The sequence below is a fragment of the Coturnix japonica genome, chromosome Z, assembly GCF_054131305.1.
Source record: "Coturnix japonica strain WE chromosome Z, WE-NBRP24, whole genome shotgun sequence".
In the NCBI taxonomy this organism is placed as follows: domain Eukaryota; kingdom Metazoa; phylum Chordata; class Aves; order Galliformes; family Phasianidae; genus Coturnix; species Coturnix japonica.
In genome coordinates, this window is record NC_140702.1 from 37,209,896 (window position 1) to 37,222,389 (window position 12,494).

Sequence of the window (12,494 nt, forward strand, 5' to 3'; positions counted from 1 at the left end):
TCTATTTTGATGTATTAAATATACAGCAAAGAATTTCCAGGGTAATAAATCTAGAGTGATAAAATTAATCTTATTGCTGAAGAGAAATAAATATTTTATTGCAGTTTTATGAGCTTTTGTTCCCTTTTCATTTGCAAGTAGGTGTTGTTTGGTGGTACAGAGTCATTTTGCTGCTGAAAAATGGATTAGAAACAGTACAGCTCTAATAGAATTTGTATCTACAAAGCTATTCACTTCTCAGAATGAAGATTCAAGAATATCCTCAAGAAAGCTTAACAAAGAATATTGTTAAGAATGACGCTACACAGATTATTCTTCTTACATTTTAGACTGTGAGAACTATATTAATATTATTAGTAAGTTTATAATAGAAATTTTCTGAAATTCTGAGTGATATTTTTACAATCCTATCTGCTAGATGTAAATAGAACTTTCAGCCTCAGAAATAAAAAATGTTAACGCAATTAAACATTTATTTTCTTTCGATGAGTGATTCTTCCTTAGTAATGTATGGAAATTATGAGATAAAATGTGTTCATTCCTTGATAACAATTTGGTCTGAGGTGGTATGCACTTACAGCAATAATCTGTTTTATTCAAGCCTGGCATAACTCTTACTGTTTTTTTCAATTTTTATTACCTGAAATTTAATGAATTTGGTTAAGGGCCATAGGGTCCTTGAATATTGTCATAATTAAGAAATGGGTTCTTGACAGAGGAATGCTAAGGAGGGAATTCCCAGTGGAATAGAGACAAATGCAAGGGGAGAGCATAGTCTGGTCCACTATACTATGCAGAGTGAATTACTTTCATAAGAGAACTGTTCCAGATAAGTAAAGTAGGACAGTTCTCTTCTGTGATCACATCTTGTACATCTATTCACAAATATGTAGATTTATTTGTATATTCTAATTGGATAACTAAGAATCATAGAATAATAGAACCACAAGGTTGGAAAGGACCTACAAGATCATTGACTCCAACTGTTCTCCCATTACCACTTCTACCAGAAGCTACTAAACCATACTTCAGAGCTCCTCATCCAGATGACTCTTGAACACTGCCAGGGATGGCAACTCCACCACCTCCCTGGGCAGCCATTCCAGTGCCTGACCACTCTCTGAGAAAAACAGTTTTTCCTTTTTTTTTTTTTTCTGTACTCAGCACTGGTGAGGCTGTACCTCAAGTACTATGTCCAGTTTTGAGCCCCTCACTGCAAGAATGACATTGAAGCCCTGGAACGTGTTCAAAGGAGGGCAGCAAAGCTGGTGAGGGGTCTGGAGCACAGACCATATGAGTAGAGGCTGAAGGAGCTGGGAATGTGCAGCCTGGAGAAGAGGAGGCTCAGGGTAGACCTTATTGCTCTCTATAACTTCCTGAAGGGGGGCTGTAGTGAGCTGGGGATCGGCCTCTTCTCCCGTGTCATTAGTGATAGGATCAGAGAGAATGGTTTCATGCTACAGCAGGGGAGATTCAAGCTGGACATTAGGAAGTATTACTTCTCAGAAGGGGTGGTCAGGCACTGGAATGCACTGCCCAGGGAGGTGGTGGAGTCACCAACCCTGGGGATATTCAAGGAACGACGGGATGTTGTGTTGAGGGACATGGTTTAGTGGTAGCTATTGGTAATTGGTAAATGGTTCGACTGGATGATCTTACAGATCTTTTCCAACCTTGGTGGTTCTATGAGTCTATGTCTCTTTATGCCTAATCTAAACCTCCTCTGGTACAACTTGTGGCCGTTTCCTTGGGTCCTGTTTGTTGCCTGGGAGAATAGGCCAAAGTCCTCTTCATAACAACCTCTCTTCAGGAAGTTGTAGAGTCCAACAAGGTCTCCCCTGAGCCTCCTCTTCTCCAGACTAAAGCTACTTACATGTAGCTGGCACGGGCTGTGTTTCCTATAATGCCCTAGTAACTCTCAAGTTATTTAGTCCAGGTTTTCTATTATTATTTAAAAATTCTCAAGTACTAATGTAAATTATAGTGTAGACAAATCTGAGGAAGAGATTATCTATTACTATATGTATTATAGTATTATATATTATAACCAGAGAAACCAATCCCAGAGGTGGGGGCACTGCTTCAGGCCCCCAGGGCTGCTTCCTGCTCCTATTTATGAGCACATATATATATAATGTATGGTATAGTCCAGAAAAAAAAACAAAACAAAACAAAACAACAACAACAACAAAAAAATAAACAAACACAGCTGTAGGATAGGATAAAGATTTCAGCAAGTATTAAATTTACAGAAGATCAACAGTAATTTTCAAAATTATTTAAAGTTTTTGAGAAATGAAAAAAGTTATGAAGAGAGACAATACCAGCATGGATTCAATACTTAGACTAAATATAATGAAGGTTCTTAATTCAAAAGTTTTGTTGTGGTTTTTTTTTTTTTTTTTTTTTTTCTTTTTTCTTTTTCCTATTTCAACAATGCCATATATGATGAAATCAGAACGTTTGCAGATGACACAAAGCTGAGAGGTGCAAGTCGATACACTGGAGGGAAGGGAAGTTATCCAGAGTGACCTTGATGGAATGGAGAAGCTGGCCCATGAGAACCTAATGAGGTTCTACAAGGCCAAGTGCAAGGCATTTCACTTAGGCTGGGGCAATCCCAGGTATTTGTAGCAGCCAGGGGCAGAACACCTTGAGAGCAGCCCTGCAGAGAAGGACTTCGGTGTCCTAGTGGATGAGAAGCCAGACATGAACCAGTAGGGAGGGTTGCAATGCCTGCAACCCAGAAAGCCAACTGTGTTCTGGGCTGCATTAAAAGGGGGGTGGCCTGCAGGGAGCGAGAGGAGGTTGCCCCTCTACTCAGCTCTTGTGAGACCCCATCTAGGCCTGGGCCCCCCAGCACAAGACACTGAGCTCTTAGAACAAGTCCAGAGCTTTGAACAGTCCTCCAGAGGAGGACTGGAAATGATTAGAGGGCTGGAGCACCCCTCCTATGAAGAAAGGTTAAGGGAACTAGGCTTGTTTACCTGCAGAAGAGAAGGCTCTAGGGAGACCTCAGTGAGGCCTTCCAATATTTGAAAGGGTATATAAACAGGAGGCAGAGCAGCCATTTGCGAGGATTGATAGTGATAGAAGCAGGGGAAATGGATTTAAACTGAGACAAGGAAGGTTTAAATTAGATATTTAGGAGGAATTTTCTCACTCAAACAGTGGTGATGCACTGTAACAGGTTTTCCAGAGGGACTGTGGATGTTCCGTCCCTGAAGGCATTCAAGGCCAGGCTGGATGTGACTCCGGGAAGATTAGTCTTGTGGCTGGCAACCCTGCACATGGCAAGGGGATTGAAACTACATGATCTTTGAGGCAGGCTAATTTTACAGTGCCTACATTAGTAGCTGTTAGTTGTACAGTATGTTTGCTAGGCCATAGTCATTATTCTAGAAATTGTGAAAACCCACTGCATCTCCTTTAGTACAAGAATACAAGACTAGACACCACAGATACCTGTTTTGTTGTCAGAGTTATTTATTGCTTTTTTATGGATATCAGATCCTGGATATAATTCTTTTGAAGCATGAACAAACAAAGATTAATTTGACCATGTCTAAATACCTCCTTCAATGCAATTAGGAATTCTGTGACTTCTTTTTTTTTTTTTTGGCATTAAAGTAGCAAATATATTTATTCCAGCTTTTTTGTCTGGAACTGCAAAAGGGATAAACACTTCATAAAAACTCTTGCCACAGAACGAAGCATATTGAAATTACTTTCTATGGAGATACTGAAACAACAGTAACTAAAAATACACAGGACTTGTTTCTCCTGAAGGTTCAATTATTCTGAGTGCTGGTAGCAATCTTTGATTGATAAATCTAGCCTTTCTATTCTAGGCAATAGTTTGATCACATAATGATGAGAAAGTGTTAGAGAATGGAAGAATAATATTTGGATTGCAACATAATAATAAAAATGCAGAGGCTGTCTTTGACTTTTACAAGGTGAAGAATGATTTCCCATTTTGATTGCATGATGGCAAAAAATCTCCTCTAAGAGCAGGCGAATCTGGACTTTATATACTTTTAAATTATGTTCCAAAACTTATATTCAGCTTTCCAACTAGAAATTTGTTATGCATCCAAAATGTAAATCAAGCTACAATGGTGACATATGTTTTTCAGCAGCACAAATGTGTGATGAAATGCTATGGTGACCACTCATCACGTGTGAAATATGAACTAAGAAAGAAAACTCTAAAGCCTGCGAGGTAAAACAGTCTTTCTATCCTAGATAAATTTACCATGTTTTTCACTAGGGCTTTTACAAATAAACTCATCAAAGATGTCCATTGAGACCTAATTTGGTACCTCTATAAGGTTTTTCAATTGCCTATTTACACCTGCTTTTTTTCACTCTTCACTTCTAATTTTTTTTTTTTTTTTGTCAGCTTGAAATCCTCCATCACTATTTTCTTTGAATCTTCTCCTTTCTTTTCATGTAAAATAAAGGAAGGCTATCAATCCAACAAAATGAAAAATGACCATTAAGTTTTATTTTTATCCTCATAAATTCCTTTCCATATGATCCATCTTCACTGTAGATGCAGTTGCTAAGCCTAATTTTTCAAGAAATTCCACTGGGAAAAGGCAAGAGAGTAAGATTTGGCTTTAAAAACCAGCCTGATCATCAGTTCTTACTTTAAAGTAAATCACGATATTTAAAGCCATATTGCTTCAATATTTTTTAGATTCCACAGTTTCAAACTATTTGAAACATCTGAATAGTTTGTAATTCAGTCATGGTTTCACTGTCTTACATTAGCAGTTTTTGATACATAACAGATTTTTTTCTATATTTACAAAAGAATTTCACAAATCATCTTAAAATCAACAATCTTAACTGAGAAATTAGCTGCTCCAACACAGTCCACTCCAATGTACTCAATTTGGATAAAGAGGCACCTTAGAGTCATAGTAGTGCAGAGGACAGAGAAAACAGGCAGACATGTTAATAACTCATCTGAAAAAAGCACATCACTTTAGCATGAACTTTGTAGTAGGAGTTGAGCATGGCTATGGTAATATTTATCAGCTTTTAGACTTGGTCTATCAGGATTAATAGATAAAAACTGAAGTTACCCCAATCAAAGGTATGCGCTTCCAAAAGTAGTCTGCCTATATATGCTTTCTCTGCTCTCACTCTGCTGTATAAGCAACATATAATTTAGATCTAATGTTATAGTTAGCTGAAACCATCACTAAAGATGATGAAAAACTACAGCACATGAGATCAAATGTAAAAAGTGCTATCTTTGCAGGCAGGCATGATCAACAGGTAAAACTCTACATTTCTATCTACTTGTACAGTTATTTTGCTAAGATCATTTTTCTGAAGCACAATGTGCATACATGAAATTTCATACTGAATACATCAAATATTAGGCAGAGATCTGTAAATTTGTGTAGCTCTGAAAGTTTTTTTACACACACTGAACTGTCAATATGTGGTACCCAGACTATTATGTTTCAGCATTTTTTTTCTTTTTTGACATATTGAAAGGAGAGAAAATACATATTCAGAAATACACTAGGGAACAGGTACAACATATATATTTTTCTGGCACCTCTTTGGTATACTGACAAGCCTATTTTCCAGCAACTTTCAGAGTCTATCTCCCTGCAATTACTAACATTTGAAGTGGTAAAAATTATGATTTTTTGATGATAGAAAAACTTCTAATTATGACACTTTGTTTAGTTTCAGCAATGACATTTTAGTCTGGTTAGAAGAATTCATGTTTCAAATTTGATTTGCAAACAAAACTGTGCATTGCAATTGTGACAGTAAAAATGGGAAAAATTGCAGTTGACTTTTGTAAAATGAAGTCATAATTCTGCACAGCATGTAACACTTGAAATACATAATGGTGATGATGTTATGCATACTGAATGTTTCACATTTTTGCTGATTCTCAAATTTTAATATACATAAAAGAATTTACTTATGAAGTCCATAGAGGTATCTAACTACACCTATACTATAAACATAATGTGAAACTGTGAGGCAGATGACATCATCAAGTGCATATTTGTAACATTTATGTGAGATTAAAGCTAGGGGACCGATTGTTATCCAGAATAGAAGTGGAGGAACTGGCATAGAATGTTTGTGAATAGGTAATGATTTCCTAGAATTAAAGGCCATTTTTCACTCCTTGTCTGAGGTTAATAACTTCTTTGGACTCCTCCACAGAAAGCAGAGATTACCTACAGATTCACTGATGGTTTTCACATATAAAAAAATAAAAGCACAGTATAGTTGTCTAACTACTAGGTGTCATCAGTCTTGCAAAGCTTATGTTTTAGCGTGTTTGCAGGGTTTTCTGAACAATGGTCCTCCTGCATGCAGTATCAACAAGCTGCTGAGAATTTGTTACTTCTGTCTTCAGAGCTCATCAGTTTTCATAAAATCTTTGTTTCTATGTGATAAGAGGACAACAAAAGCTGAGACCGAGCGGGGCCCAGGGCAGCCTGGTCTGGCATTAGATATGGAGGCTGGAGGCCCTGCATGTGGCAGGGGAGTTGGAGCCTGATGATCCCTGAGGTCCCTTCCAACCCAAGACATTCTATGATTCTATGATTCTGTGATACTGTGATTCTATGATTCTGTGACTCTATGAGCAGTTATTTCTGAGTTCCCTGAAAGAATAATTGAGAGTATAGATATAAAACAAACAAACAAAACCACTGATGCTACAAATGAGAACTATGAAGAATATGTAAGTAAGCTAAAGGAGCTTGACAAAAGTGAAGAAGAGAGTCCATGTGGACAGTTGGATAGGAAGAACAGAGTAAGTGATATGAAGAACACATAAAATGTCTCTGGAGTGCAGACGCACTTTTGCAATAGGAGTTACAATGCAATGACAACCAACGAGCACCACACAGAGCAGAGCAGGACACTGCTCAGGACATGTATCAAGCTGGGGACAATAAATTAAAGCCAGATCTTCTTGTGAGAAAGCACAAAGAAGTTATAGAAGTTTCCCAGTGTATACTCTCCAATGCTATAACAAAATAACCAAAGAAATTCACTAGTAACAAATAAAATTTATCTAATGAATCCAGAGTTGATGACAAACAATTTTAAACAACATTAATGCATGCGAGGGCATATATTTGCACAGTAAATCTAACATTTTTGAAGACAGGTGCTTCTGTTAATGCAAAGTTACATGCAAAGATTTTGTTTCAAGTATGATTTAAAACTACTGACTCATATATCTAAACATAGGAGCAAGAGAATATCAGTACTGCAAATTTAAGACAAATCAGCTAAACTTAGGCTCACAAAATCATAGTATCACCAAGATTCTGAAGAGCCTTTGACATGATACGTCACTACATCCTTCTCTCTAAGTTGGAGAGGCATGGATTTGAAGGATGAACTGTTCAGTGGATTAGGAAATGGTTGGCTGGGTGCAGCCAAAGGGTTGTGATTAATGGTTCTGTGTCAGGGTAGAGGCCAGTCACAAACAATATCCTACAGGGGTCAGTTCTGGGACCAGTGCTCTTCAACATCTTCATGAATGACATAGACAATGGCATTGAGTGGTCTCAGCAAGTTTGCAGATGACACCAAGTTGAGTGGTGCAGTCGATACACTGGGAGGAAGGGAAGTCACCCAGAGGGTCCTGGACAGGCTGGAGAACTGGGCCCATGAAAACCTAATGACGTTCAATAAGACCAAGTGCAGGGTGCTGCACTTGGGTCAGGGCAAGCCCAGGTATTTATACAAGCTAGGGGAAGATCTCCTTGAGAGCAGTCATGTGGAGAAGGACTTGGGTGTCCTGGTGGACAAGGAGATTCCTGGCCACCCAGGCACACTGTTGGCTCACATTCAACCAAGCACTGACCAATGTACCTAGGTCTGTTGCCTCTACAGGAAAATCTTCCATCCACTCTTCCCCAAGCCTGGGGTTCTTGTGGCCAAAGTGCAGGATCCTGCACTTGGTTCATCCCACTGTCCTCAGCCCAGATATCCTGCCTGTCCAGATCCCTTTGTAGGGCCTTCCTATGCCCAGGCAGATCTACACTTTCTCCCAACTTGGTGTCATCTGCAGATTTACTGAGGTGCACTTAATAACTTCATTCATGTCATCAATAAAGATATTGAAGAGTACAGACCCCAGTACAAAACACTAGGGAACATCACTCATGACCAGACACAAGCTGTATTGAATTCACTCACCACTACTCTCTGTGCCTGGCCATCCAGCCAGTAGTACTTTGCCCAGCATAGAGCGTATCTGTCCAAGCAACGGGTTTTCTCTTTCTCCAGGATAATACTGTGGAAGACAGTGTCAAAGGCTTTGCTAAAGTCTAGGTAGATTATGTCAACAGCCTTTCCCTCATCTACCAGGGAGGTCACTCCATCACAGAACAAGATGAAATTAGTGAAGCAGGATCTCCCTTTCATAAACCCATACTTGCTAGGCCTGATCCCCACACTGTATTACAAATGCCATGTGATCTCCCTCAAGATTATCTGTTCCACAACCTTCCCTGGCACCAAGGCTTACAAACCTGTAGTTCCTTGGATCCTCCTTATGACCATTCTTGTAGATGGGAGTCATGTTGGCAAGCCTCCGACTTTCTGGGACCTCTCTGATTGACCAGGAATGCTGATAAATAATGGAAAGCAGCTCTACTATCACTTCTGCCATCTCCCTCAGCACCTTTGAGTGGATTCCATTCAGTCCCATGCACTTGTGGCAGTCCACATAGAGAACTATGTCTCTATTTCTGCCTGAATTTTGGGGGGGTTTATTTTTCTTCCCATCCAAAACTTCCAGGTCAGAGGGCAGAATACTCAAGGATAACTGGTCTGATTTTTTAAGGTATATGTAAAGAAGACATTAAGAACTTCAGTCTTTTCCTTGTCCTCAGTGGTCACATCCAGTAAAAGATGGAGATTCTCCTTAGCTCTCCTCTTGCAGTTAATGTATTTGTAAATTATTTTTGTTCACTTTGGCTCAGTTGATCTCAAGCCTTTCTAATTTCCCCCCTGCACACCCTAACAAGATCTTTGTACTCTCCCCAAGTTTCCCATCCCTTCTTCCACAAGAGGTAGATTCACTTTTTCTCCTGGAGCCTCAGGATGTGCCTCCCTGCTCATTCACACCTATCTTCCCCTCTGGCTCATCTTGCAGTACAGGGAGTTAGCCTGCTACTGCACCTTTAAGACTTCCTTCTTGAAGAGCAATCAGCTTTCCAGCATCCCTTTGCCCTTCAAGATTTAATCCCAAGGGACTCTCCCTACCAGTCTCCTGAGCAGTTCAAAATCTGCCCTCCAGAAGTCCAAGGTAGCAGTTATGCTGCCCCCCCTCCTGACTTCACCAAGAACCAATAACTCTGCTACTTTGTGTTAATCTGTCCAAGAAAGCTCCTGGCCTTCACATCTCCCACCAGTCCTTCTCTGTGAACAGCAGGTCTCACGAGGCACCTCCCCTGCCAGGCTCTCCTTCCATCTGCATCAGGAAGTTATCTTCCATACACTCCAGAAATCTTCTGGACTGCTTGATCTACACTGTACTTTATTTCCAACATATATGAGGGAAGTTGAAGTCCCCCTTGAGAACAAGGCTGGAGATCACACAACTTCTGCCAGTTGTTTGCAGAATGCTTCATCTATCTCTTCATCCTGGTTAGGGGATCTATAACAGACACCCCAACAGAATGTTTATCTTGCCAGCCCTTCTCCTGATTCTTACCCATAGAGATTTAAGCTCATCATCGCAGATCCAAGCATAACATCCAAACACTCTCTAGCATAAGGAGCCACGCCACTACCCCCTCCTTCCTTGCCCATCCCTTCAAAGAGCTTATAGCTATCCACTGCAGCACTCCCATCCTGAGAGTAATCACACCATGTTTCCATAATGGCAACTAAGTCATAGCTTGCCTGCCTCACAATGGTTTCCAGCTCCTCCTGTCTGTTGCTCATGATGTATGCATTGGTGTAAATGCTCTTCAGCAGAACCCTTGCCCTCACCCCTAAGTCACATCAATGCTCCCCTAGGCTCATCTCTAGTGGGTTTTGTTTTATCCCCTTCCCCCTTCACATCTAGTTTAATGCCTCCACAATGAGTCCTGCCAACTCCTGGACTAGGATTTGTTTCCCCATTTGACACAGGTGAGACCCATCAACAGATATTAGGCTAGGTGTCAAGTAAACTGCCCCATGGCCAAAAAAAAAAAAAAAAAAAAAAAAAATATTGTGGTTGAACCTGCCTCTCAGCCATGCACTTAAGAGATAGGTTTTCCTGCTCCTATCAATATCTTCCCCTGCCTCTGAAGGGACAGAGAAAATTATGACCCATATACACTCTCCTTCCACTAACTGCACCAGTAACCAGTAGCTAGAACTCATAGAATCATAGAATCACAGAATGGCTTGGGTTGGAAGGAACTCCATGGATCACCAAGTTCCAACACCCCCTTCCACAGGCAGAGCCACCAACCTCCAGATTTGGTACTTGACCAGGTTGCCCAGGGCCCTATCCAACCTTGTGTTGAATACCTCCAGAACAGAACACTCACAGCATCTCTGGGCAGCCTATTCCAGCACCTCACCACTCTATGAAGAACTTCCCCCTGACTTCTAATCTAAACCTTCCTTCTTTGAGTTTAAAACCATCCCCCCTTGTCCTGTCATATCTGTTCTTGTAAAAAGTTTATTCCCCTCCTTTGCATAATCCCCTTTTAAATACTGGAAGGCTGCAATGAGATCTCATCACAGCCTTCTCCAGGCTGAACAAACATAGCTCCCTCAGTCTGTCTTCATAGAGGAGGTGCTCCAGCCCTCAGATTATCTTCATGGCCCTCCTCTGAGCCCTCTTCAACAGCTCCCCATCTTTACTGTACTGAGGGCCCCAGATCTGGATGTAGTAATCCAGATGGAGCCTCACTAGAGCAGAGTAGAGAGGGATAACCACATGTAAAGGACAGAACTGTTTTTCTTTTGTTGTCTCAAAGGTTGCTTCATGAGGCCTTTCTGATGATAAGACTCTGACTGTTAACTATCTAGGAGGGTGAATGGTGGGTGTTATTGTGCCATAGTGTTTCTGCTTACGATTGCAAAGATAAGCAGAAGCAGGATGAGCAGTCTTCTTCAGGGGTGCTGCTCGAAGGAGCTGACCACTGTAGAAGGCGATAATGCTTGTGTCTGGCAACAGAGACCCCCCTCCTTGCTGACTTATCTGTGGGCCAAGAATGTCACAAAAGCTGATTTTAAACCACTTTTCAAAGAGTGTTTGCCTGTTTGTTCGGAAGTTCGGTATTTCCCCAAAAATGCTGAGCTGTAATCCTCAAAACTTCAAAGAAGAAAAGGAAAAAACCCCTACCGAAATGGGGGATAAAAAGCCCTCGCTAAACTGGGGACTTCAGAGACAAACTCCCAAAGACACCTTTGATGGAGAATTCCCTGACGGGAAAACCTCGTCGGAAGAACCCCCGGGACTGACTTGCTGCTGCAGAGCTCCCTGGCTGTCTCCCATCCCCCGTGGTGATCAGACGAGTTCCTGAGATCAACAGACCTACTGTGTACCTCTCTGGACCCACGGTGGCAACTATCTCATTTGCTCTCTGCAAAGACTCCTTGCTTATATTTCCTACTTTTCCTATCGCCTACCTTCCCTTCTCCATCTCCCTAAAAACAGCTAAGACTTTAATAAACTGGTTGGACCAACATTTGAACCGTTGCTTCTTAATCTCACGCCGGGTATACATATATCAAAGAACCTTGCCTCCCTCCTGTAAATTGAAACGAGACACCGCCTCCCTGTCCCTGCTGGCCACCCCTCTTCTGATGGATACCATTGGTCTTTCAAGCTGCAAGAGCACACTGTCCTTCTTGGCAGAGGCAGACTTGAGATGCAGAGTAGACCACCTCACCCTAGACAACCTCATAGATGGACCTCCTACCACATCCTCAATCACGGTCAATCACCTCTCCTTCAAGTTCCAGAGCCTCAAACGTAGGGGCACCTGGGGAACTGGGATAGGTTAGGATGAGGGTTGTCTGCCATGTCAAGCTGGGACCTGTTTCCACCACTGTTTAAAATGTATCACCCTGGTATCTTTCTTACAAGTTTGGCAGAGTTACTCCACCAGTCTGTCTCCTGCTCACAATCTGATACTCAATCTCTCCACTTTCTCCTTGAGTTCTGCCACCATACTGAGCAGATCACTCACCTGCTCACACTTAACACAGGTAGAAACCATGATCCCCTTCATGGGCAGCAACAGGCTCAGGCACTCACTGTAGCCAGAGTGTTGACCCAGTAGATTTTCAAGTGGGCACTTCTTCTGAGTCATCACATTCTTTCTTGCTAGAGCTTTCTGCATGGTGGAGACCATGTCTGGGAGGCAGCTGGTAGGTGAGCTGATCACCTGAGAGGGCACCTGCCCTACACAATCTGCTGAAGCAAACTGCCGCACCACACCTTTCAGATGCACCACACGAGGTGTCACTCC

The 12,494-nt window shown here is 41.4% G+C and overlaps 1 pseudogene; it reads left to right on the forward strand.

Moving 5' to 3' along the window:
* Nucleotides 1–8,582, forward strand: part of LOC146753924 (uncharacterized) — a 25,501-nt pseudogene extending 16,919 nt beyond the window's left edge.
* Nucleotides 8,583–12,494: the final 3,912 nt, after the last annotated feature.